Below are 22,681 nucleotides of genomic sequence, written 5' to 3' on the forward strand. Positions count from 1 at the left end.
AGTTTTTCTGGTGAGGTGGGGGTTGGTCAGGTGTCAGAGGAGCAGCTTTGGAGTTTCTGGTGAATCTCTTTCAGGTTCTTAATTGGTCTCTATTTTCTGCTGCTGTCATCTCTGTAGGGGTCCAGCCTCCTCAGGTACTGACTGGCACCAGTGAGTTCTCCATGAGGTCAGGGCTATTTACTGCCATTGCCTTGGGAGGGGGCCTTCCCTATATGATTGCCTGCCTATATCAGTACATTAAACTAGGGATGTGTGTAGGTATGTACCTATAGCACCATGCAGGAACATGGGTGCTGCGGACAGTGGGGTGCAGAACAGGGGTGAGGGGAGCAGCAGGTAAAAGGGTGCAGAGGTGGGCTGGAGCGATAGCACAGCGAGTAGGGCGTTTGCTTTGCACACGGTTGACCCGGGTTCAATTTCCAGCATCCCATGTGGTCTCCCGAACACCACCAGGAGTAATTTCTGAGTGCATGAGCCAGGAGTAGCCCCTGTGCATCGCTGGATGTGACCCAAACAACAACAACAACAACAACAAAAAGGGTAGAAGTGGTTCAGCAGAAGAGGGGTGTGGGAACAGGGAAGGATGTGCAGCATCAGTAGGTAAACGGGTGCAGGAGACGGTGGGTGCATGTGTGAGCAATATGGGAGAGGGGATGGGAGACAGAGGGCTGGAGGGCTGCCGTTGGGGGCAGCAGGCGAAGGGCCGGGATGGAGAGGTGTGGGGGACCGCTAATGTTGGTGCCTGGCAGAAGTGTGGGTGCAGGGGGCAGCTGGCAGAGGGCTCAGCAGAGAGTGGGGCACAGCTGCCACCAGCTGAGGGTTGCAGGCGTAGCAGACGAAGTGGGGCCCAGAAGATGCTGGGGTAGGTAGGCAAAGGAAGGAATGAGGGCCAGGCTGGTCGGTATCAATTGTAGTTTATTTCAATCTCCACTCCCCTTCTGCCTCTCTCTCTCTCTCTCTCTCTCTCTCTCTCTCTCTCTCTCTCGCCCCCTTTCATTCTCCTTGCTCTCCCCTAATTCTCCTTCCGGCCTCTGGATCTGACTCTGTCCCTCCGCTCTTACAGTCTTAGTTTATATAGCAATCACGTAGGGTGGTGACAAAAAGGTGGGTTGAACATTAACAAATCAACAAAGAGGGGTAAGACCACTCCTCCAGGAGATTAACTCAAGGATAAAATCTCATCTAAAGAGATTACACCAGATTACTAGGAGATCTGCTCAAGAGTGGAATTCCATTCAGGGTGTGTTGCTTTCTTCTTTCCTCACCTAGTAATCCATTTAAATAGTTGTAGTAAATTTACTTCTAATATTTCTATCAATGCCATTCTGTATGAGCACAGTAAGAGACATAAACTTAAGGTTTGGTTCTTCCTGAGGAGATATATATATATATATATACATATATATATATCGCACCGACGTCCTCAGGGCAGGTTAGTCTTCCTGACCCCAGCAGGGTGCTAGTCTCATCGTTACTTTTGGATCATGACTGTATTTGTCCATGATCATGCCCTCAACTTATAGTTGAATATCGTGGCACTTTGGCCTGGCCCATTTTGCTTTTTTTTGGCGGGGGGGTCACACCTGGCGATGCAAGGGGTTACTCCTGGTGGAGTAAGGCAGGGGGTTACCCCTGGCGATGTAACCCCTGGCAATACAAGGGGTTACTCCTGGCGGTGCTCAGGGGACCATATGGGATGCTGGGAATTGAACCCAAGTTGGCCACGTGCAAGGCAAATGCCCTACCCTCTGTGGCCTGGCCCATTTTGATGCCAGGGTAGCTCACAGCTTGCCCTGGGTCCATTCAGTCCCTCATCGGGATCCTGCTTTTAAGATGCTAGGAACTAAGGGCAACTGAGTCAAGAAAGCAGATGCCCAGGAGTAAATATTATTTGGAGTCAATCAACTCCCACTTTACAAAGCATAATATTAACTGTCTTCCTGTGTTCCTACAGAAAGGACATTGCTTTAACGTAAACTATGCAAAAGACGGAGAAAAGCAAAATTTAACTTATAATACAAGTTCAATGTCCTAAAAGGATTTGATCTTACAGAATCTGATTAGGAAAAAAGGTGATTAACTGGCTGGGGAGGAGAGCACAGAGAAGAGTCTACAGATAAATAGAGGAATGGGAATGACTCGGGAGCACTGTGATGGTGTAACCCAATATACCTAAGCTTCCTGTGGCAAGGGAGAAAGGACAAACCAATGTTATCCTACACTGGGATTCACTTGTTCTCTTCTAGTTCTCAAGTCACAAGCTTAGTTACTAAGTCCAGTGTGTTCATGGTTCCATATAAGCCCGGATAGCTACACATTCCCCATAGTACTGCTTCTGTGGTGGCTGCGTTGGTCCTCACGGTTTGTCTTCCTGCTCATTTGTTTCGAAGCATCTTCTTGCTTCTTCACTGGTTTTCACCTTGACTCAGCAGCTGTTTAACCATACCGTGCTCAGTTTCCAAATGTGGGAGCATTCAGGCCTGAGCTAATACAGCAGATAGGATGTTTGCTTACACCAGGCAAATCTGGGTTAAATCCTGGGAAACCCACAGGGAACCACTAACCCACCAGGAGTGATCCCTGAGTGCAGATTCTGGAGTGAGCCCTCGTGGAAAAAAATCCCAAATGCAGAAGCTTTTCCCTGCTGTGTCCCTCTCTCTCTCCCTGTCTGTCTGTCTGTCTGTCTGTCTCTCTCTCTCTCTCTCTCTCTCTCTCTCTCTCTCTCTCTCTCTCTCTCTTCCTCTCACTCCCCTGCTCCATCATGGCATTGTGGCCGAGAAAGCTCCTGTCATGATTTCTACTTTAGTGAACCTGATGGACAAAGAAATTGGGTCTCAACAATTGATCTGAAACAAGAATGTTTGTCTCATTTGGTTTTCATTTTTCCTGTTTTTCAACGTTTCCCTCGGAGCCACTGTTCATCGTGAGAATTCGGGTGCTTCTCCTGTGAGAAGCAGAAGCTTGGGTTTTTTTTTGCAAATAAGATAGTTTTTATTTTTTGTTTGGGGGACTTGCAAGGTGATTCCCAGGGCTTACTCCTGGCTCTCCAATCAAGAATCACCCCTGGTGCTGCTGGGGGACCCTGCGGAGTGCTGGGGATCAAAGCTGGGTTAGCTGCATGCAATGCAAGTGCCCTCTGCACAGTATGATTACTCTGGCCCTCAAGCAAGATAGGTTTTGAACAGAATTTATTTAGAAATTAGACGTTACCTCTGGATGCAGAATGACTATATGTGCCCTTAGATAGCAGAGTTCTGTGCATTGACATTTAGAGAATTTATTCATAGGAAGAAATTGGTTGCCATTTTTCTTCAGGATTTTTATTGCCATTTTCCTCTTCCTTTGCTGTCTTTTAATTTTAAATAACTTTACCTTTCAAAGCTCATTTTTATGGAAGGGGTTAATTGACACCCAGCAGTGCTCCAGCCTTACTCCTAACTCTGTGCTCAGGAACCATGCCTGATGGGGTTTGGGGGACTGTCTGTGGTGCCAGAGATAGAATCTGGGTTAGCCATGTGGCAACATAAGCACCCTATCTTGTAAGAAATAGTAAGATAGTAAGAGATAGTAAGCATACTATCTCTCTGGCCCCTGAAACTCATTTTGAGTATGAATAGAAAAACAGAAGTATTAAGTTAAAAAAATAAAAAAGACTTTACTAGGAAAGATCTTTTACTGTTTTGCTCCATGTTATTTTGGAGCTTGTAAAGCTTGTGTCTATGTCCATCAGGGACCTGTTACTGCATACTGCAGTGTGGGGCATCTGTCCCTGACAGGACAGTTATGTGTCCATAGGAGTCTGTGTAGAACGAGCCCTGAGTAAGAGCAGTGTCCACTTAGGGCTCAGGGGGCTCATGGCAATGGTGAGAAACATCAGCTCGTTTCATCAACAATGATACTCATTGCAGATTTTTTTTTTTTCTTTTTGGGTCACACCCGGCAATGCACAGGGGTTACTCCTGGCTCTGCACTCAGGAATTACCCCTGGTGGTGCTTGGGGAACCATATGGGATGCTGGGAATCGAACCCGGGTCGGCCGCATGCAAGGCAAATGCCCTACCTGCTGTGCAATCGCTCCAGCCCCCAGAAAGTTTTAAAAAGGGGGAAGGCATCAAAGTAGAAGGTAGAATTCAAATGCCACATTCCTAATGATTCACAAGTAATTCTACACCCAGAGGAGACAATGTACAGACAGAGTGATCTAAAATGTGAGTGGGGCCTGGCCTGGGCCTGAAGCTAGCACATCTCTGCCAGTTTGTGTAGAGAGACACGTAGCACAGAACAGTGGTCACCGAGGGCAGATGCCAAGTCAAGGGTTCTGCCTATGTCTTCCCGTTCATCAGGGCACTTGTCACGGGAGCCATTGGTGCCTTGCAGAATCAGTGTGGTGTGTAAAGCAGAGCAAGCGTGTAAAGCACTGATGTTTGAATGACAAAGTCTGTGCCACCCCACTTTGTTAGGTCTCTGGTCCTCTCAGCGGACACCCCCAAATCATTTTATCCTGGTGTGGGGTCCAGAACTTCAGGTGAGGACTTGGGTTTCAGAGGCAGACTCTGAGCCCCGCTGCCCTATATGGCATCCAAAACGACACATTGCCCTCTGTGTTGTCATCCTGGGCAGTGCAGGCCCCAGCCTTGGCCACAGTCTCTAACCACGTGTGAGGCGGCCTGATGACAGGCCAGGCCACCCTGCGGGCACTCGAGGCACCCTGGACAGTTCTGGGGATGGAGCCAGGACCCCCTGTGGGTAAGTGCCTCGACCCCCGTTCTGCCTGTCCAGCTCTGGTCATGCTTTTTTTTAAAAATTTTTTTATTAGTGAGACATCATGAGGTACAGTTGTACATCATCATGTACACAAATTTTTGTGCTTGGGTTTCAATTATACAATGATCAAATACCCATCCCTCCACCAGTGCCCATTTCCCACCACCACGGATCTCAGCATCCCTCCCACCCCCCATCCCCTCCATCCCACCCTGCCTCTGTGGCGGGCATTCCCTTTTGTTCTCTCTCTCTTACTGGGTGTTGTGGTTTGCAAAAGAGGCAACGAGTGACAATCATGTTTGGTCTATAGTATACTTTCAGCATGCTTCTCCCATCCTGGGAGGATCCTCCCAACACCCTTTATTTGGTGTTCCCTTTTCTATCTGAGCTCCCTTTTCTCTTAGCATGTGTCGTTGGCCTCCAAGCCATGGAGTAAAATTCCTGGTACTAATCTTGGCCATTCTTGGGTGTTAGTCTCTTATTTTGTTACTTTATGTTCCCCAGATGAATGCAATCTTTCTATGTCTATCCCTTTCTTTCTGAGTCATTTCGCTTAACATGATACTTTCCATGTAGAACCACTTGCATGTAAATTTCTGGTCACGCTTTTTTGAGGACCAAGATTTTGGCCCTCGTGAACTTGCCAAGCGGTTGTAAAACAGGGACGCTCTGCTCCTTCTGCATTGCCCCCCACCCCTTGCCAAGTCTGGTCCTTCTGGGCAGTCAGACACACGGACCTTACCGCTCTCACCCAGCAGCAGAGATGGGTGCGGGTGGGGTGGCTGGGCAACACCATGTTCACCAAAAGGCGTGTTGGACACCCCCAAAAGGGGGCCAGTCAGGTCACGCTGATGTATGAGTGGTCTGCTTACATCTGTGTACACATTCTTTTTTTTTTTTTTGGTCACACCCGGCGATGCTCAGGGGTTACTCCTGGTTCTGCACTCAGAACCTGGCGGTGCTCAGGGGACCATATGGGATGCTGGGAATCGAACCCGGGTTGACCACATGCAAGGCAAACACCATACCTGCTGTGCTATCATTCCAGCCCCTGTGCACACATTCTTACACACACAAGTTTTTTCCCTGAGTCCAAGTCTGCACACATGTCCTCATACACATTTATGGACATGGGTCTGCATGACTTTGTGTGAGAATTGCACACACACGTTCATGTGTATTGCTGATGTCATTCAGTGACTGAGGCATCAAAACTACCAGGCCCCGTGGCTGGGCAGTTGGGGAACTGCATGTCCAGCAGGCACCACATACACTTTTCTGGAGTATAGCCTGCCTATGTTGGGCTGGAGCAATAATTCAGCAGGTAGGGTACCTACCTTGTATGCGATCCACCTGGGTTTGATTCCTGGCATCCCATATGGTTCCCCAAGCCTCCCAGAAATGATCCCAGAGCATAGAGCCAGGAGTAAACCCTGAGCATTGCCGGGTGTGACCCAAAACCTGTAAATGAATATTCCTGCATCATTTATAAATACAGAACCCTCCTTCAGCTCATTCTTGAAGACCCTTCATCTGCCACCTTGGTCCTTTCTGTGGACACCCCTGCTCAGGTTACACACGGATGTCCATAACTCCCTGCTACGATGTCTTGTGCCAGGCCAGACTGTTTCTTCAGTGATGAAACCTGCAGAACTTGGGCTCTATCATGTGGTTGTTTCCTGAGAGGTTTGTGGAATGAACTGGAGGGCTTTTCTGACCTTCTGCACCCAGTTTTTAATTTTCATATGGAAAGGTGGGGACACAGACACACAGGTATGGAGTGTGACACTCAACGCAGCTCACTGAGCAATATTTGCTGCTTGTGGCTGGTCTGTGCAGGCACATCCTGGCACTGTTGCTGGTGGTGTTTCTGCACAGACACAGCCTCAGGCACTGTTCATCTGTCTTTTGTCTTTCTCTTGGTACAGTTCAAGTTTATGATTGAGTTCATCCTCTATCCCAGGACGCGTGGCTGAAGTACGGGATAATCTGGCCAACCACAGCTGAACTGCACCTTGGTCCTGCAGTGCAGACCAGGACTACCACAACAAGGTTCTCTTCTGGAACAATGCCTGTGAGTTTGATCTCAGTACCCTCAAGTGAGTGTAGTGTTGAGTGCAGGGCCTCTGGGCCAGGTTACTGGGAGAGAGTTGCTTGCTCCTTTCACACTGCACTGAAATTGGGTCTGCACTGCTTGTAAATTTTCTGTATGAATATGTGCATACCTTTGGGATCAGTCAGGGGGACCTGCTTTCCAGTCCTGGCAGGATGGAAGCCCACAGACTGTGGGGCCTCCACTGCTCATGAGAACCTTGTTGCGTTGGTATCTGTGACATGAAATTGCCACAGTCACAACTTAAACATGCAGTATCTTGTTAGATCTTCAATTCTATTAGAAAAAGATGAACATGGGCATGGAGCGATAGTGTAGTGGGTAGAGCATTTGCCATGCATGTGCCACATCTGGGTTTGATCCCTGACACCCCATATGGTCCTTTGAACACTGCCAGGAGTGGCCCAAAAGCAGAGAGAGAGAGAGAAAGAGAGAGAGAGAGAGAGAGAGTGAGAGAGAGAGAGAGAGAAGTGCACTTGGATAAAAGTAGCCAGTCATGTGAACACTCAGATCACAAAAAAGATTAAAGGTTACCAATATGTATCAGACTGCAGTGTCAGTCATAATTGGAACATAATATGAAATCAGTGCTGTTTTGCCCATGAGACCAGCATGGACTTAAAGTGGATTCTATGCCACAGAGCTGAAGTGTGGGGCCTTTCCATGGACATCCAGGTATCACCTTCAGAGCCTGTGGCTGGGATGTGCCACACGGCATGTCCTGCTCCCCATACCCACAGCCCTGGAAGAAATGCCTGTCGTGTGCTGGATGCAATTGCCGTCGGCGAACTGTTGCACCCAGTTGCTTTCAGGAATGTCTGATGATGCTATAGTGTTATGTATTGGAAGGACAGACACAAGCCCTTTATACAGAATGGATCATATTTTTCCTGCACAAAAATGTGTTCTGGGGCCAGAGAACTAGCACAGTGGGGAGGGCATCTGCCTTGCACATGAGCAACTCAGATTTCATTCCTGTCACTAAATATGGTCCCCTGAGCCCACCCGGAGTGATTCCTGAGTGCAGAGCCGGAGTAGCCTTAGAGCTCCGCATGATATACCCCATTTCCACTCCCAATCTTTCTCAGTAAGAGACCTAGGACAGTGGGCAAGGTTCTTGCTTTGCATGGGGCTGACTCTGAGCATAAAGTGGTTTTTCTATCCATTCCTCTCTGGATGTGCTCAACCTGAAGTTCCCAGTGGGAAACCTATCTGCATGTGGTCCTGGGGTTTTAGAAGCAGATTCTAAAACCACTCACCCTCCCTCTGAGTCAGTGGGGCCACACACACAGTATGTCTTTGGGGGGAGGGAATAATGGTTATAAAAATACTGAGGTGTATGGAGAAACTAAATTCTTGCCTTTTTGGCTATTTGAAATTCTCTGGATATCATCATTATCAGAAGAAGATTGAAAATCAGTAAATATGTTAGAAATTTAAAAATATATTTAATTTGTTATATCTGAGTTACTCTAGCTTTTAGTATTTGGAGCATTTCTTGTGGACAATGAGAAACCTTGCTGGATAATGCGGGGTTAGTTCAGCTTGTGGGATGAGGTTCTAGATCCTGTGTGAAGGGGTCATGTGGCAGGGATGCTTTCTGTTCTGCTGTGTTTGTTAGTGCTGCTGTTGAGTGACCCTGAACAGGGTGATTCTGGGGCCTCCAGAAGTCCATAAGCAGATTCTAAAACTAAAGGCAGCATACCCAAACTAATAACGGCAGATGTGGTTACTATTGCTTTTAAATGTCATATACTTATACTTCTGCCCTGGAGGCCCAGATGGTATTACCCTGGAATGACCTTGGGCCTCACAAGATGTGGATATTTGCAGTAAGTGCCACAAGTTTAGCAATCAAGGAGTTCTTTTCGAAGTTCAAATATAAGCACATTTTGAGGCCTGAAGACTATCTCTCTGACCCATCCACGTGCTTCAGTTGGACGTGAGGACTGTGCAGATCGCTGATCTGGAGATAAACCAAGAGGATGGCTTCCTTGCACACCAGTGGCTCAGTCACATTCATGGGTCTGTGGCCTTTTCACTGCTGATTTACAGTCCAGTCTCTCTTGTACTTCCTGTCCTTCCTACTTTTCTCTTTCAGTGGTTATTTTTGTGATGTCTGGCATCAAACCCATCACCTCACAGACATGCAAGGTAGTGAGTCACATTCCCAGAAACAATGTTTTTTTATATTTTATTTTTGTTTTGGGGCCACACCCAGCAGAGCAAGGGGCTTACTTTTTGGTCTGTATTCAGGGATTACTCCTGGCAGTGCTCTGTGGACCATATGGAATGACAGGGTTTGAACCTGGGTCGGTCACATAAAAGGCAAATGTCCTGTCCACTGTACTGTTGCTCGAACCCCTTGCCGAGGTTGTCTTTTTCTTAAAGCTTCTCATTATATTATTTATAGTTAGCCCCTAAAACATCTTTGGTTATTTTTGATTCATCTTGTATGTTTGCACTATCTTCAGATTCAAACAGTTTTTTTTTTATCAAACAGTTGTTTTTAATTGTGCATTTTGAATAAATTATGCCCTAAGATACTTTAGCTCCATTGATGACACTGTAGCACTGTAGCACTGTCCTCCCATTGTTCATCGATTTGCTCCAGCGGGCCCAGTAACGTCTCTGTTGTGAGACTTGTTACTGTGTTTGGCATATTGAATACGTCACAGGTAGCTTGCCAGGCTTTGCATATGGGCGAGATACTCTCAGTAGCTTGCCGGGCTCTCCGAGAGGGGTGGAGGAATCGAATCCGTGTTGGCATAACGTTCTTAAAATACCTGTTTGCTGTCAGTTGCCACCAGTTGGCTAGTGGGTTCAGGGGCCCCCAATTAGAGCTGTGCTCCAGGGAGGAGTTGAGATCACACCTGACGGATGGCCAGTCCTGGAACTTTATATATATATATATATATATATATATATATATATATGTGAGAATTGTGTAGAGAAAGTTTTCTGCAGTACTTCAGAACAGGAAAAATCATGCAAATGAGACACAAGGTGTTTGAAACCGTTTTTTGATTTTCTGCAACATTTGCATTTAATGGTTCAAGTTGTAATGTATTTACTTTCCCTCGGAGAATTTTTCATTTCTTCAGGTGGTCGGTGAAACCAGCATCTATAGGTTGGTGTCATTATTGCTGGCAGATGGCGTTGCTGCCACATAAAAGAGGGACTTTTCCTTGTTGCAGACTCATTGGCCTCAGGTCACCTGCACATGGAATCCATGACTGCTTCTGCTTTCTCTGCCTGCACACAGACGTTGAAAGGTGAGCTGTGCTTTGATATCCAGAAAGCTGGCACTCTGCATGGACTCACAGCCTGGTTTAGTGTTCACTTTCAGAACCTGGAGGAGAATGAGCCACAGCTGGTGCTGAGCACAGGGTCCTTTCACACGTGAGTGTGACATGGGTGGGAGGAGGTGGTCTGCTGCTTCACAGGGGCTCAGGGTGTCCACCAGAAAGAGGGTGGTGGGGCCAGAGTGACAATATAATGGGTAGGACGTTTGCTTTGCATGTAGCCAACTCGGGTTCAATCCTTGGCATCCCATGTGGTCCCCAGAACACCTCCAGGAGCAATTCCTGGGGTGCAGAGCCAGGAGTCCTCCCTGAACATTGCCGGGTGTGACTCAAAAAGCAATAAATAAATTAACAGAAGTAGGGTGGTATGGCTGGTGTGCAGCCATGGATGAAGCCAAGTGGTGGTTCCTGGGAGGGCTGTCTGTTATCAGGGGACACTAGCCAGGACTGTGTGTGTGTGAGGGATCATGGGGCAGAACTGTCTGTGAGGGGCTACAGGGTAGAACTGTCTGTGTGAGGGTGGCTGGCGACATTACCACTACCTGGCCACTGCCTGGCCTGGCGGCCTGGTTGCTGCCCTGGTAGTCATGCCACAAGCCACAGCCTGGCCACGGCCTGGCCTGGCAGCCCAGCCACCTGTCCACCGCCTGACCACTGCCTGGCCTGGCGGATAAGCATCCTGTCCACCATTGGCCACCACCTGACCTGGCAGCCCAGTGGCCTCGTCATTGCCTGGCCAGCACATGGTCTGGCAGCCCAGACCCTGGCCACTGCCTGGACTGGCAGCCCGACTGTCACCTGCTCACTCCCTGTTTTGGAAGCCTGGACTCCTGGCCACCGCCTGCCCACCACCTGTCTTGGCGGCCCGGCTGCCTGGCCAACGCCTGGTTGGTGGAGTGGCCGTCTGATCACTGACAGGCCACCACCTACTGTGGCAGCCTGGCCACCGCCTGGCCCTGCGGCCCGGCTGCATAGCCACTGCCTGGCCAATGTTTGGCTTAGCAGCCCGGCCACCTGGCCACCACCTGGCCTGGTAGCCCAGCTTCCTAGCCATCACCTGGCCACCACCGGGCCTGGTGGCCTGACTGCCTGGCCACGCCTGGCCACCGCCTGGCCACCACCTTTCCTGTTAGCCCAGAAGCCTGGCCACGACTGGTCAACGCCTGGTCTGGCGGCCTGCCACCTGGCCACTGCCTGGCCACCAACTGGCCTGGCGGCCCAGCTGTCTGACCACTGCTTGGCCACCACCTGGCCTGGGAAACCGGTCACCTGGCCTACCCCTGGCCACTGCCTTGCCTGCTGGTCTGGCTGCCTGGCCACCTCCTGGCAAGGTAAACCAGTCACCAAGCCACCACCTGGCCACATTGTGACGGCGGCTCAGCTGCCTGTCCACCACCTGGCACTGCCTGGCCACTGCATGGACTGGCGTCCCAGCTCCCCGGCCACTACTACGCCCCCGCCTGGCCATCGCCTGGCCACCACCTGCCTGGTTGCCTGATCGCTTGGCCACTGCCTGGCGACCGCCTCGCCTGGTGGCCAGGCCGCCTGGCTACCGACTGGCTACCACCTTGAGTGGGGGGGCCACCACCTGGAGTGGCCTGGGGGCCTGGCAGCCTGGCCACCGCCTGAATATCTACTGGCCACCTCCTGGCTACCGCCTGCTTGCTGCTTGAGAGTCTGGCCACTGACTGGCCATCGCCTGAATACCGCCTGAACACCGCCTCTCCTGGCAGCCCGGCCACCTGGCCATGAACTGGTCTGGTGGCCTGACCGCCTGGCCAATGCCTGGCCTGGCGGAGTGGCCGTTTGTTCACTGCCTCGACGCCGCCAACCCTGGCTGCCTGGCTACAGCCTGGTCACTGCCTGGACTGGCGGCCCGGCCGCATGGCCACCACCTGGCAACTGCTAGACCTAGTGGCCTGGCCGCTTGGCCATGCCTGGCTACTGTCTGGCCTAGTGGCCTGGTCGGCTTGATACCACCAGGCCACCACCTGGCCTGGCCACCCGGCCGCTTGGCCACAGCCTGGTCACCTTTGAATCAGATGGGCCGGCTTCCTGGCCACGCCTAGCCACCGTCTGGCCTGGCGGACCAGACACCTGGCAATGCTTGGCCACCATATGGCCTGGCAGACCAGCGGCATTCCCATACCTGGCCATCACCTGGACTAGTCACCTTGCCACTGCCTGACCACTTCCTTGCTTAGAGGTCAGGCCGCCTGGCCTTGGCCTGGCCACCACCTCGCCTGGAGGCCTGGCTGCCTGGCCACCGCCTCGCACCACCTGGCTACTGCCTAGGCTGGTGGCCCGGGTGCCTGGCCATGCCTGGACACCACCTGGTCACCACCATGATGGCGGCACAGCCGCTTGGCCACTGGCCAGACTTACTGCCCAGCTGCCAAGACACCACCTGACCATGGCCTGGCCTGGAGGCCCAACTGCCTGTCCACCGTCTGGCACCACTGAAGCACCGCCTGGCCTGGTGGTCCAACTGCCTGGTCACCACCTGGCCAATGCCTGGCTTGGTGGCCCAGCTGCTTGGCCATTGCCTGACCTGGTGGCTTGGCAGCCTGGCACCGCCAGACCAACACCTGGCCTGGCAGCCCTGCCCCCTGGCAAGCACTTAGCTTGGCAACCAGCCTGCCTTTCAACCGCCTGGACATCACCTTGCCTGGCGGCCGGGCCACCTTGTCACCGCCTGGCCTGGTGTCTGGGCTGCCTGGCCATAGCCTTGCCTGGTGGTCTGGCCACATGCCCAAAATCTGGCCACTGCCTGCTCTGGTGGCCCGGACTCCTGGCCAAAGCCTGGCCTGGTACAGCTGCCTTGCCACCGCCTGGCCACTGCCTGGCCACTGCTAGGCATGGTGGCCCCGCCGCCTAGACACTGACTGGCCATGGCCTGGCCTGGCGGTCCTGCCGCCTGTACACAACCTCGCACTGCCTTGCTACTGCCTCGTCTGGAGGTCTGGGCACCTGGCGATGCTTGGCTATCACCTGGCCTGGCGGCTCACCTGCCTTGCCATCACCAGACCACCACATGGCCTGGCAATCCAGCCACCTGGCCACCACCTGGCCAATGCCATGATGGCGGCATGGCCACCTGGCTACCGCCGGGCCTTGCTGCCCGGTTGCCAAGCCACCATCAGTCCACAGCTTGGCACTGCCGCACCACCACGTGGCCTGGCGTCCCAGCCGCCTGGTCACCACCTGGCCACCGCCTGTCCTGATGGCCCGGCTGCCTGGCCACTGCCAGGCCTGGTGGTCTGGCCAACTGGCCACTGCCTGGCCACTGCCTGCTCTGGTGGCCCGGCTATCTGGCCACTTCCTGGCCACCACCTCACCTTGCAGCCTGGTGGCCTGGCCACCCCCTGACCACTGCCTGGTCTGGATGCCCAGACTCCTGGCTAAAGCCTGGCCAGGTTTTTGTGGGGACAGCCCCCTCTTGTCAGGCAGGTGGAGTCTCCCCTGGGTGCCCTCCTGGAAGCCACGAGTGGGGGGGGTTGTGGGGAGAACCTGTCTTTTTGACTAGAGGGATATTCCCTGGGAACCCTTCCTGGGGGTCATGAAGTAAGGGTTGTGGGGAGAGGCCCCATCTGTCAGCTAGGAGAGGTCCCCCCCCAGGGCACCCTTCCTGGAGACCATGAATGAGTCTTTTGGGGAGAGCACCCTTAGGCATAGTCCCTCATTGTTGACCCTCATGGCTGCCACAAGGAGGGGGTCATGAGAGGGGGTTGTTGTGGGTAGATCCCCTGCAGTCAGCCTGGAGGGGTCCCTCCTAGGCGCCCCTCAGTGTCCACAAGAGAAGGGGTGACAAGAGCCACCTATTGTTGGTCAGGATGAGTCCCCCCTGGCCGTCCCTCCTAGCACTAATGAGGCAGGGATTGCTGGGAGACCCCCTTCTTGTCGACCAGGAAGGGTCACCCCTGGGGGAATCTCCTGGTGGTCACGAGGGGGAGCATTGCAGGTAAAGCCTCCTCTTGTGGGCCAGGAGGGGTCCCCGTTCAGCGCCCCTCATGCAGCCACAAAGGGGGAGTGATTCGGGTAAGGCCTCTCTTTTCATTCAGGCATGGTTCCTCCTGGACCCCTCTATTGCTGGCCAGTAAGGGGGGTGTTACTGGGAGAGCCCAGTCTTTTCAGCCAGGAGGGTTGCCCCCAGGGCACCCCTCCTTGTGGCCAACAGTGGGGGATATGGCAGGGAGATCACCCTCTTTTTGGCAAGGTGGGGGTCCCACCTGGGCCCCTTCCTAGCAATCATGAGGGTGGGGTATTGAAGGGAGACCCCCCACTTGTCTGAGGGGCTCCCCCCACCAGGAGCCCATCCTGGCTGCCAGAAGGGGGTGATGTTGTGGGGAGATCACCATCTTGTCAGCCCAGTGAGTCCCTCCTGGGCCATCTCCTGGTGGCCACAATGGGAGGTGTTGTGGGAGAGCCCCCTTTTGTAGTCCTGGCGAGTTCCTCCATGGGCCCCCTTCCTGTTGGCCACGAGGGCAAGGTGTTTTAAGGAGAGCCGCTTGTCGCCCAGGAGGGGTACCCCCATGAGTCCTGGTCCTGGCAGCCAGAAGAAGTGAATGTTGCAGAGAGAGCCTCCTCTTGTTGGCCAGGCGGGGTCCTCCATGGGCCTCCTCCTGGCGGCCATGAAGGGTGTTATGGGGACAACCCCTGTTTGTTGGTCAGACGGAGTCCCCCCTGGTCCCTTCTAGCAGCCACGAGGAGAGGTGTTGCCGAGAAAGCACCCTCTTTGTCAGCAAGGCAGGATCCCCTCTGGGCAACCTTCCTGGCAGCCTCAAAGGGGGAGGGTTGCTGGGAGAGATCCTTCTTGTTGGCTAGGTGAGGTCCCCCCATCGCCCCTCCTGTTGGCCACTAGGGGGCGGTATTCTGGGGAGTGCCTCCTCTTGTGGGCCAGGAGGGTTCCCTCCTGGGCGCTCCTGGTGGCGGCCACTCGGGAGAGGGGAGAAGCGGTGTAGGGAGAGCACCATCTTCTCAGGCTGGAGGGTTCCCACTTGGGAGCCTTTCCTGGCGGCCACGATGGGGAGGTTGCAGGGGGAGCCCGCTCTTTTCGCCAGGGTAGGTCCTTTCTAGGCGACTCTCTGTTGCTGGGAGAAGCCCCTCTAGTCAGCCAGGAGAGGTCCCCCTGGGTTTCCCCTCTGGTGGCCAGAGAGGGGGTTGCTGGGAGGGCGCTCTCTTGTCAATCAGGAGGAGTCCCCTCTGAGCAAATTACCTGGCGGTCATGATGAGGGATGGTCGGGAGAGCTCCCTCTTGTGGGCCAGGAGGGTTCCCCTCTGGCCGCCCCTCCTGGTACCCACAACGGGGGTTTGCAGGGATAGCCTCATCTTGTGGTCCAGGAGAGGTCCATCCTGGGGGCCTACCTGGTGGCCATGACCGGGGAGGGGGTGTTGAGGGGAGAGCCACCTCTTGTGAGTTAAGAGGGGTCCCCCCTGGGCGCCTACCTGGTGGCCACAAGTCAGTTGGTTGCGGGGATAGCCCCATCTTGTGGTCCAGGAGGAATCTCCCCTGGATGCAACTCCTGGCAACCACGGAGGGGGAGCTGCAGGGAGCTCCCCCTCCTATTGGCCAGGATGGGTTCTCCCTGGGATCTCCTCCTGGGGCCACGAGGGTGGGGTGCCAAGACTTTGGCCAGCCCCCCCTTCCTCTTGGCGGCCACAAGGGGGAGTGCAGGGAAAGCCCTCTCTTTTTGGCTAGACGGGTTCCCTTGGGTGCCCCTTCTGGCAGCTATGAGGGTGAGGAGTGCTGGAGAGCCCCCTCTTGTTGACTAGGAAGGGCCCCCCTTGGGTTCCCCTCTTGGCGGCTATGAGGGGGTTAGTTGTGGGGGCAGCGCCTTCTTGTGGGACAAAACGGGTCTTCCCTGGGCGCCCCTACTTGGGGCCACGAGGGAGGGGCCTGAGGGGAGAGCCACATTTTGTGGGTCAGAAGGTGTCCACCCTGGGCGCTCCTCCTGATGGCCACCTGGGGGGAGTTGCGGGGAGTGCCCCCTCTCCTCCACCTAGCAGATTCCCTCCTGGACACCACTCCTGGCGCCCACGAGATTAGGCTGTTGCGGGGAGAGCCACTTCTTGTTGGCTAAGCAGGGTGCCTCTGGGTGACCTTCCTGGCGGCCAAGAGAAGGGGTGTTGCTAGGAGAGCCCCTCTGTTTGGCCAGGAGGGGTTTCTCCCGGCACCTTTCCATGCAGCCCATAGTGGTGGGGGTGGGGGGGGGGAGGGGGACGTTGCAGGGAGAGATCAATCTTGTCAGCTAGAAGGGGTCTGTGCTGCATTACCTCATGGCAGTCACCTGTGGAGTGTTTCCGGGGAGCCCACTCTTGTGTGCCAGGAGGGTTCCCACTGGGTGACCCTCTAGCAGCGATGAGGGACAGGGGTGCAGGAAGATTCCCCTCTCATTGTCCAGGGGCGTTCCCCCTGAGCGATCCTCCTGAATGAGACAAGGGGTGGTGCCAGGAGACCACACTCTTGTGTGTCTGGAGGGGTCCCCACTGGGTGCATCTCCAGGGGGCTACGACATGGTTGGTTGTGGGGAGATCTTTCTCTTGTCAGCCTACTGGGTCAACCCTGGGTGCCCCTCCTGGAGATCAGGAGATGGAAGTGCGGGAAGAGCCCCCTCTTGTTGGTCAGAAGGGGTCCCCCCTGCATTCCCCTCCTGGCAGCAACGCGGTGTTGTGGTGATAGCCCTCACTGGTCCCCCTGGGTGCCCCTCCTGGTAGCCACAAGTGAGGGTGGTGCGGGAAGAGACCAACCAGGAAGGTTCTGCCCTGGGCGCTCTTAATGGCAGCCACAAGTGGTGTAGGAAGAGAATTTCCTCTTTTGGCCAGGAGAGGTCCCCCTTGAATACCCCTCCTTGCCGTGATGAGGTGACTGCAGCAAGACCCCTTTTGTTGTCCAAGAGGGGTCCTGACTGGGTGCCCTTCCAGCCAGCCATGAATGGGGTGTGGGGAGAGCCTCATCTTGCCAACCAGGAGGGGTCCCCCCTGGATGCTGCTCCTGGAGTTTACGAGGTGGGAGATGCTGTGGTGTGTGTCTCCTCTTGACAGACAGGAGCGGTCCCTTCTTGTTGCCCCTCCTTTCAGCCACAAGGGGGACGGGTGCAGGTGAGCCCCCTCTTGTTGGCTAGGACGGGTCCCACCTGAGTGCCATGAGGGTGTAAGTTCAGGGAGAACTCCCTGTTGTCAGTCATTGGGGGACCCCCTTGAAGCCTCTCCTGGCTAGGACAGGGGTGTGGGGAGACCCCCATCTTGTTAGTCAGGAGGGGTCCTCCCAGGTGGCCCTCTTGGTGATGATGTGGGCATGTGTGGTGAGAGCCCCATCTTTTCAGACAGGAGAGGGATGCCTAGGGACCCTTCCTGGAGGCCACAAGGGGTAAGTGCCAAGTCAGTCGGTCAGGAGAGGTCTACCCAAGTTCTCCCTCCTGATGGCAACAGGTATGGGGAGAGACCCCCCTTGTCAGTCAGGGTGGGTCCTCCATAGGTGTCCTTCCTGGTGTTCATGGGGGTTGCAAGGAGAGCCCCCTATTGTTGCCCAAGATGGGTCCCCCTAGGTGCCTCTCTTGGCGACCGCAAGGGGGAGTGTGGATAGAGGCCCCTCTTTTTGTCTAGAGGGGTCCTCCTGGGCATCTCTCCTGGTGGCCATGGGGGGTGGTGGTGTGGCAATCCCCTTGTGTCATCCAGGAGGAGTACCTCTTGTGTCTCCCTACTGGAGGCCAAGAGGGGTGGGGTGGCGTGGTGAACCCTCTGTTTGCACAAAGAGAGGTTCCCATTGGCTTCCCCTCTTGGCCGTGGGAGGAAGGTGGCATTGGTGATCCCCCTGTTGGCAGCCAGGAGTAGCCCTGGATCTTCCTCATAGCGGCAAGAGAAGTTGGGGTGGCGTAGTGAGCCCCTGTTGGCAGCCAAGAGGGGTCCCCTTGGGTCCTGGGGACTTGGTGACCAAGGTGGGGGTTGTGTGGTGAGTGCCGTTTTGGTAGTCAAGAGCTGTCTCCCTTGGGTCCCACTCTTGCTGGCCAAGTGGGAGGGACTGCTATTTTGAGTCTGCTCTTGGCAGCCAAGAGGGTACCCCTTACTTAGTTCCCCTCTTGGTGGACATGAAGGAGGGTGGCATGGTGAGCCCCCTTAATCTGACTTGTAAAGTCATATTCTTCTAAGAATTCTGGATTTTGTATTTGTAAGTGAAATTCTTCTTTTCTCTTTTCCTTATGTCCTTTGCATAGTTTACTTTACAGCAATGTCCTTTTTTGTATAAACACAAGAAGACAGTTAATGCTACACTTTTGTAACTTAGAAGTTAATTGATTCTGAATAATATTTACTCCTGGGCATCTGTCATATTTACCGGACTTAAGCTTCAGTTGCCCTTAGTTCCTAACACCCTAAAAGAAGGGTCCCGACAAAGGAACTTGGATGGACCCAGGGCAAACTGTAAGCTACCCTGGCATAGAAAAGGGACAGGCTAAGAGTCATAAACCTTATTAAGTTAAGAGCACAGTCGTGGACAAATACTGTCATGACCCAAAGAGCAGGGACAAGAACCCTGATGGGGTTAGAAAGGACTAATCTGGCTGAGGAATGCAGTGTGGGATATATATATATATATATATATATATATATATATATATATATATATAGAGAGAGAGAGAGAGAGAGAGAGAGAGATTCCCAGGAGAGCCACCCTTTAAGCTTAATATATCTCTGACCATACCCATACAAAATGACTAGAAATATTAAGAAGTAAATTTAAGATGACCATTTATATGGATATGAACTAAGGAAAGTTGTTGATTGTGTTATCTTACCTATGTGTATGTGGAATTGCTGTCCCCAACCCTTGGTGATTGTTCCCTTGGCTGTGAGACTAGGAACAGAGAGAGACTAACATGGGGAAAGTAGGAGACAGAAATGAGGGGCAATGTTACTCTGGAATGGGGTGCAAAGTGAGACTGGAATAGGCGCGCGGGGAGAATGGATAAATGGCAGGACCAAGATAGAAATAAACAGCGATTGACCATCAACCAGTTTGGCAGCTCTGTTCCCTCCTTCACGCATCCTGCAGCTGCGGAGGCAGGTCAGGGTGAGGAAGCGGCTCATGGCCACTGAATGCACAAAATGTGTATGGGTGCTCTCCACAACGTGTGGTCAACTTTACTGGCAGCTATAGATATATGACCTAGCTTTTGCTTGAGGAAAAACATTTTTTGTAAGTTATCAGAGGCTTATAGCATTGCGTTTGGTACAACTCCATGCCTGGGGGGCAGAGAAAATGACAGGAGGGAGTTCAGGTACAAATGGGTATCCTATAGAGGAATGAAAAGGTGTTTCTACCTCATCTGGGAACTGAGGGTTCTGGAACTGTTAGTTCAAATGGTCCTGGCATCCAATGAACAACCTATAAAAGAGGGGTGTAAGGAATGTTCTTAATGTGATTTCATGATATATTAAAGGAGCTAGAGGCCTTTCCCTACAGATCCTTTGATGCTGGCTCCTCTGAATTCCTTGTGACTTCCAGATGAAATAGATTTGGTGATGGCTTGGGCCTGGAATTTGGAGAATTGTGGAGTCTCTGAAGGTCTGAGGACCAAACCAGGCGCATTAATTCGACTCCTGATGAGGCATAAGGGGACCCAAAATTTCTTAGTGGGGTTATCATCTGTTGAAACAAAAGCATAGTCTTTTCCTTGAATGAAGAGTTTCCTGCTACCCATTTGTTGTCAATTTTAGCTCAAATAAGAGAATTGTTTCCTGAACCTGTGCACCATCCTGAAAATGCCTTTCATCTGATGCACAGGGCTATCCTTGGGGTAAATTTTTAAAAGTTTAAAGAGAATAATGTCAAGGACATAGAGTCGAGTGGGAACATACCTCCTTTTTTGTATTTTTTATAACTATGCCCAAGTCATAGGTCCAGGAAGATCAGAATGATATCTGACATGAGTAATAAAAACAGGTTCAGAGTGATTTTGTAAAAGAGCCTGTAGTTGCTGAAGCAATTGTTGAACTATAAGATTTGGGGCATTTAGAGAAGTAGTTACAATACCAGGGAAGAGACCAACTACATAAGCTGAGCCTGAGACTATATTAGCAGGCCTTGGCACCTGGGTGAGAAAATAAGCCAATGTGGCAAGTTACAGCCTGCAATGGAAGCTCTTCCTGATATCAGAAATAAACTGTACATACATACAAGCAGAAGTATCCTGGTGACAATGCCTTCCGTCCCTCAACAGACTCAGCATCTGCAATGGCTGAGTGGGTGAGCACCTATGAATGAGGCGTCTCTGTGCCTCCTGGGTTAATAGGCAACTGTGAGTGGGAGAATAACCACGTACCCACTGGCCCTGAAGACGTTTTCCCAGAGGTGTCATCTCAAGAACTAGTAGAGGAATTTCACTTCTCCAAAATAAAACTGTACCAATCTGAGCCTTTGAATAACCTTCCTTGGAAACAGCACATCACCCTAGATTCTTAGAAAAAGACTGAGAGTCGGTTGTTTAGATTGAGTTCCTGGCAGGTGATCTTGGGGATCAAGACTAGAAACTAGAAAACACTTTCCCCACCTCTGACATGACTGAGGGCTCTTCAGGTAGCTGAGTCCTTTTACACAAAGTTCTACTTAGTTTTCTAGTGTAAATTAACCAATAGACCCAACTTTTTGATTCCAGTTTCTCACTTTTGTCCTGGCTCAAAACCTGATGCCCATTAGGAACAGAACTCAGCACTGCATATCCCATATGTGGAATAGCTCCTCGTCCTCTGAGTTCGACCGCTTGTCTGTGAGCCTCTAGATTCTCAATGAGTGATGGAGTCAGGGATTGGAAATACCTTTGCCTTCACTGCTGGGGAATCCTCCAGATAACCATGGAAACCTGATGTATTGCTTGTAAGGTTCACCTACTTTCCCCCATGCTAGTCTCACACTGTCTCTGTCTCTTCGCCTTAATTAAGAGTGCAGCCAATAAGGTTGGTGGTGGCAACTACACCTAGGTCAGAAAGCACAATCAACATATGTAAAGCCCTTCCTTCCAGGAAGCTCTTCTAAGACAAAGATCCCATCCTGCTAGGAGATCCACTCAATTTCATCTAAGGAAAAGAAGTATCTCCTTTCCTTAGTCCATCAACAATTATCTTAGATTTACTTACTTCTTAATAACCTTTCTAGTCATTTTGTATAGACATAGTAAAAGATATGCAGTGGCTCTCTTGGGGACATCTCACTATAGATCTCAGACTATAGCCTTCAGGTCAGATAGCCCTTCCTAACTCTAGCAGGGTCCTCATCCAGTTGTTTCTCTTAGGATCATGACAGGATTTGTCCATGACTGTGCCCTTAACTTATAGTTAGGTATTATGGCGCTTGGCCTGTTCTGTTTTGATGCCAGGGTACCACAGAGCTTGCCCTGGGTCCTTCCAATCCCTTCATCAGGACCCTGCTTTTGGATGCTAGAAACTAAGGACAATGGAGGCTTAAGTCAAGTAAATATGACAGATGCCCAGGAGTAAATATTATTCACAGTCAACTAATTCTTACAAAAGCATAGCATTAACTGTCCTCCTTTATCTATACAAAAAGGACATTGCTCTACAGTAAACTATGTTGGGGTACGGTACTGCCCAGGAGGTCAACTGGGGACAGTGCATAAGCAGCCTGATGGTGAACTCAGGCTTCCTGATACTCCCAAATTGCTACTGTGCCTCTGGCCAGACCCCAACTACTTGGAACCAAGTTTCCTGAGAAATTAAATGACCAAAATTTAGGCATGTGGGACTCACATCCACAATTCACCTCTAGCTCAGCTATACAAGCTCATTTATCGGCCTTACTTCAGAGTCCCATAAATACATCTCAAAAGAGATTAAAATCAGGCCATTTAAGTGCATTAATGGTCATGATTCAGAGACTCACAAATGAATCTTGGAGAAGAACAGCAAACCGCAGAGATGTCTCCCCACCCCACGTCAGGCTGATTTCACTGGGACACCTAGTGGGGGGGAGGTATGTCCTTTTACTTGCCCCAAATAAACCCCGGCAGTCACAAACCTCTAGAACCCAATTGCCACTACGCTCACTGCAGACCTTCATAAGCTTGCTCCAAGCCCCCCAGGCATGAGAATGAATCCACTGAAAAATGCAGGTATGTGGGACCAGTGACCGAAAACTCCAGGCTTCATGGAGTCGGGGATTAGTGACCTCCCCTCATCTCTCCACCCTTCCAGTTTCCTGGCAGTCATGCCCAAGGATGGTCTCTGGACACCATTTAAATCCATTAATGGCCATGATTCAGACTCACAAATAAATCAGAGAAGAAAGCAGCATGCCACAGAGATGACTTTGTTTTTCATTTTTTTAATTTTTTAATTTTTATTAGTGAAACACCATGAGGTACAGTTGTAGACTTACAAATTTTTGTGCTTGGGTTTCAATTATACAATGATCAAATACCCATCCCTCCACCAGTGCACATATCCCACCACCAGGGGTCCCAGTATCCCTCCCCTTCACCCCCCCCAT

General features: G+C 52.0%; 1 protein-coding gene across 1 annotated transcript in view; it reads right to left on the minus strand.

Annotated features, from left to right (window-relative positions):
- LOC130022732 (histone H2A.V) overlaps window positions 1-22,681 on the minus strand; it is a 129,294-nt gene that overhangs the window by 87,150 nt on the left and 19,463 nt on the right. The gene's annotated exons all lie outside the window — the stretch shown is intronic.

Source organism: Sorex fumeus, unplaced genomic scaffold, assembly GCF_029834395.1.
Source record: "Sorex fumeus unplaced genomic scaffold, SorFum_2.1 ptg000020l, whole genome shotgun sequence".
In the NCBI taxonomy this organism is placed as follows: domain Eukaryota; kingdom Metazoa; phylum Chordata; class Mammalia; order Eulipotyphla; family Soricidae; genus Sorex; species Sorex fumeus.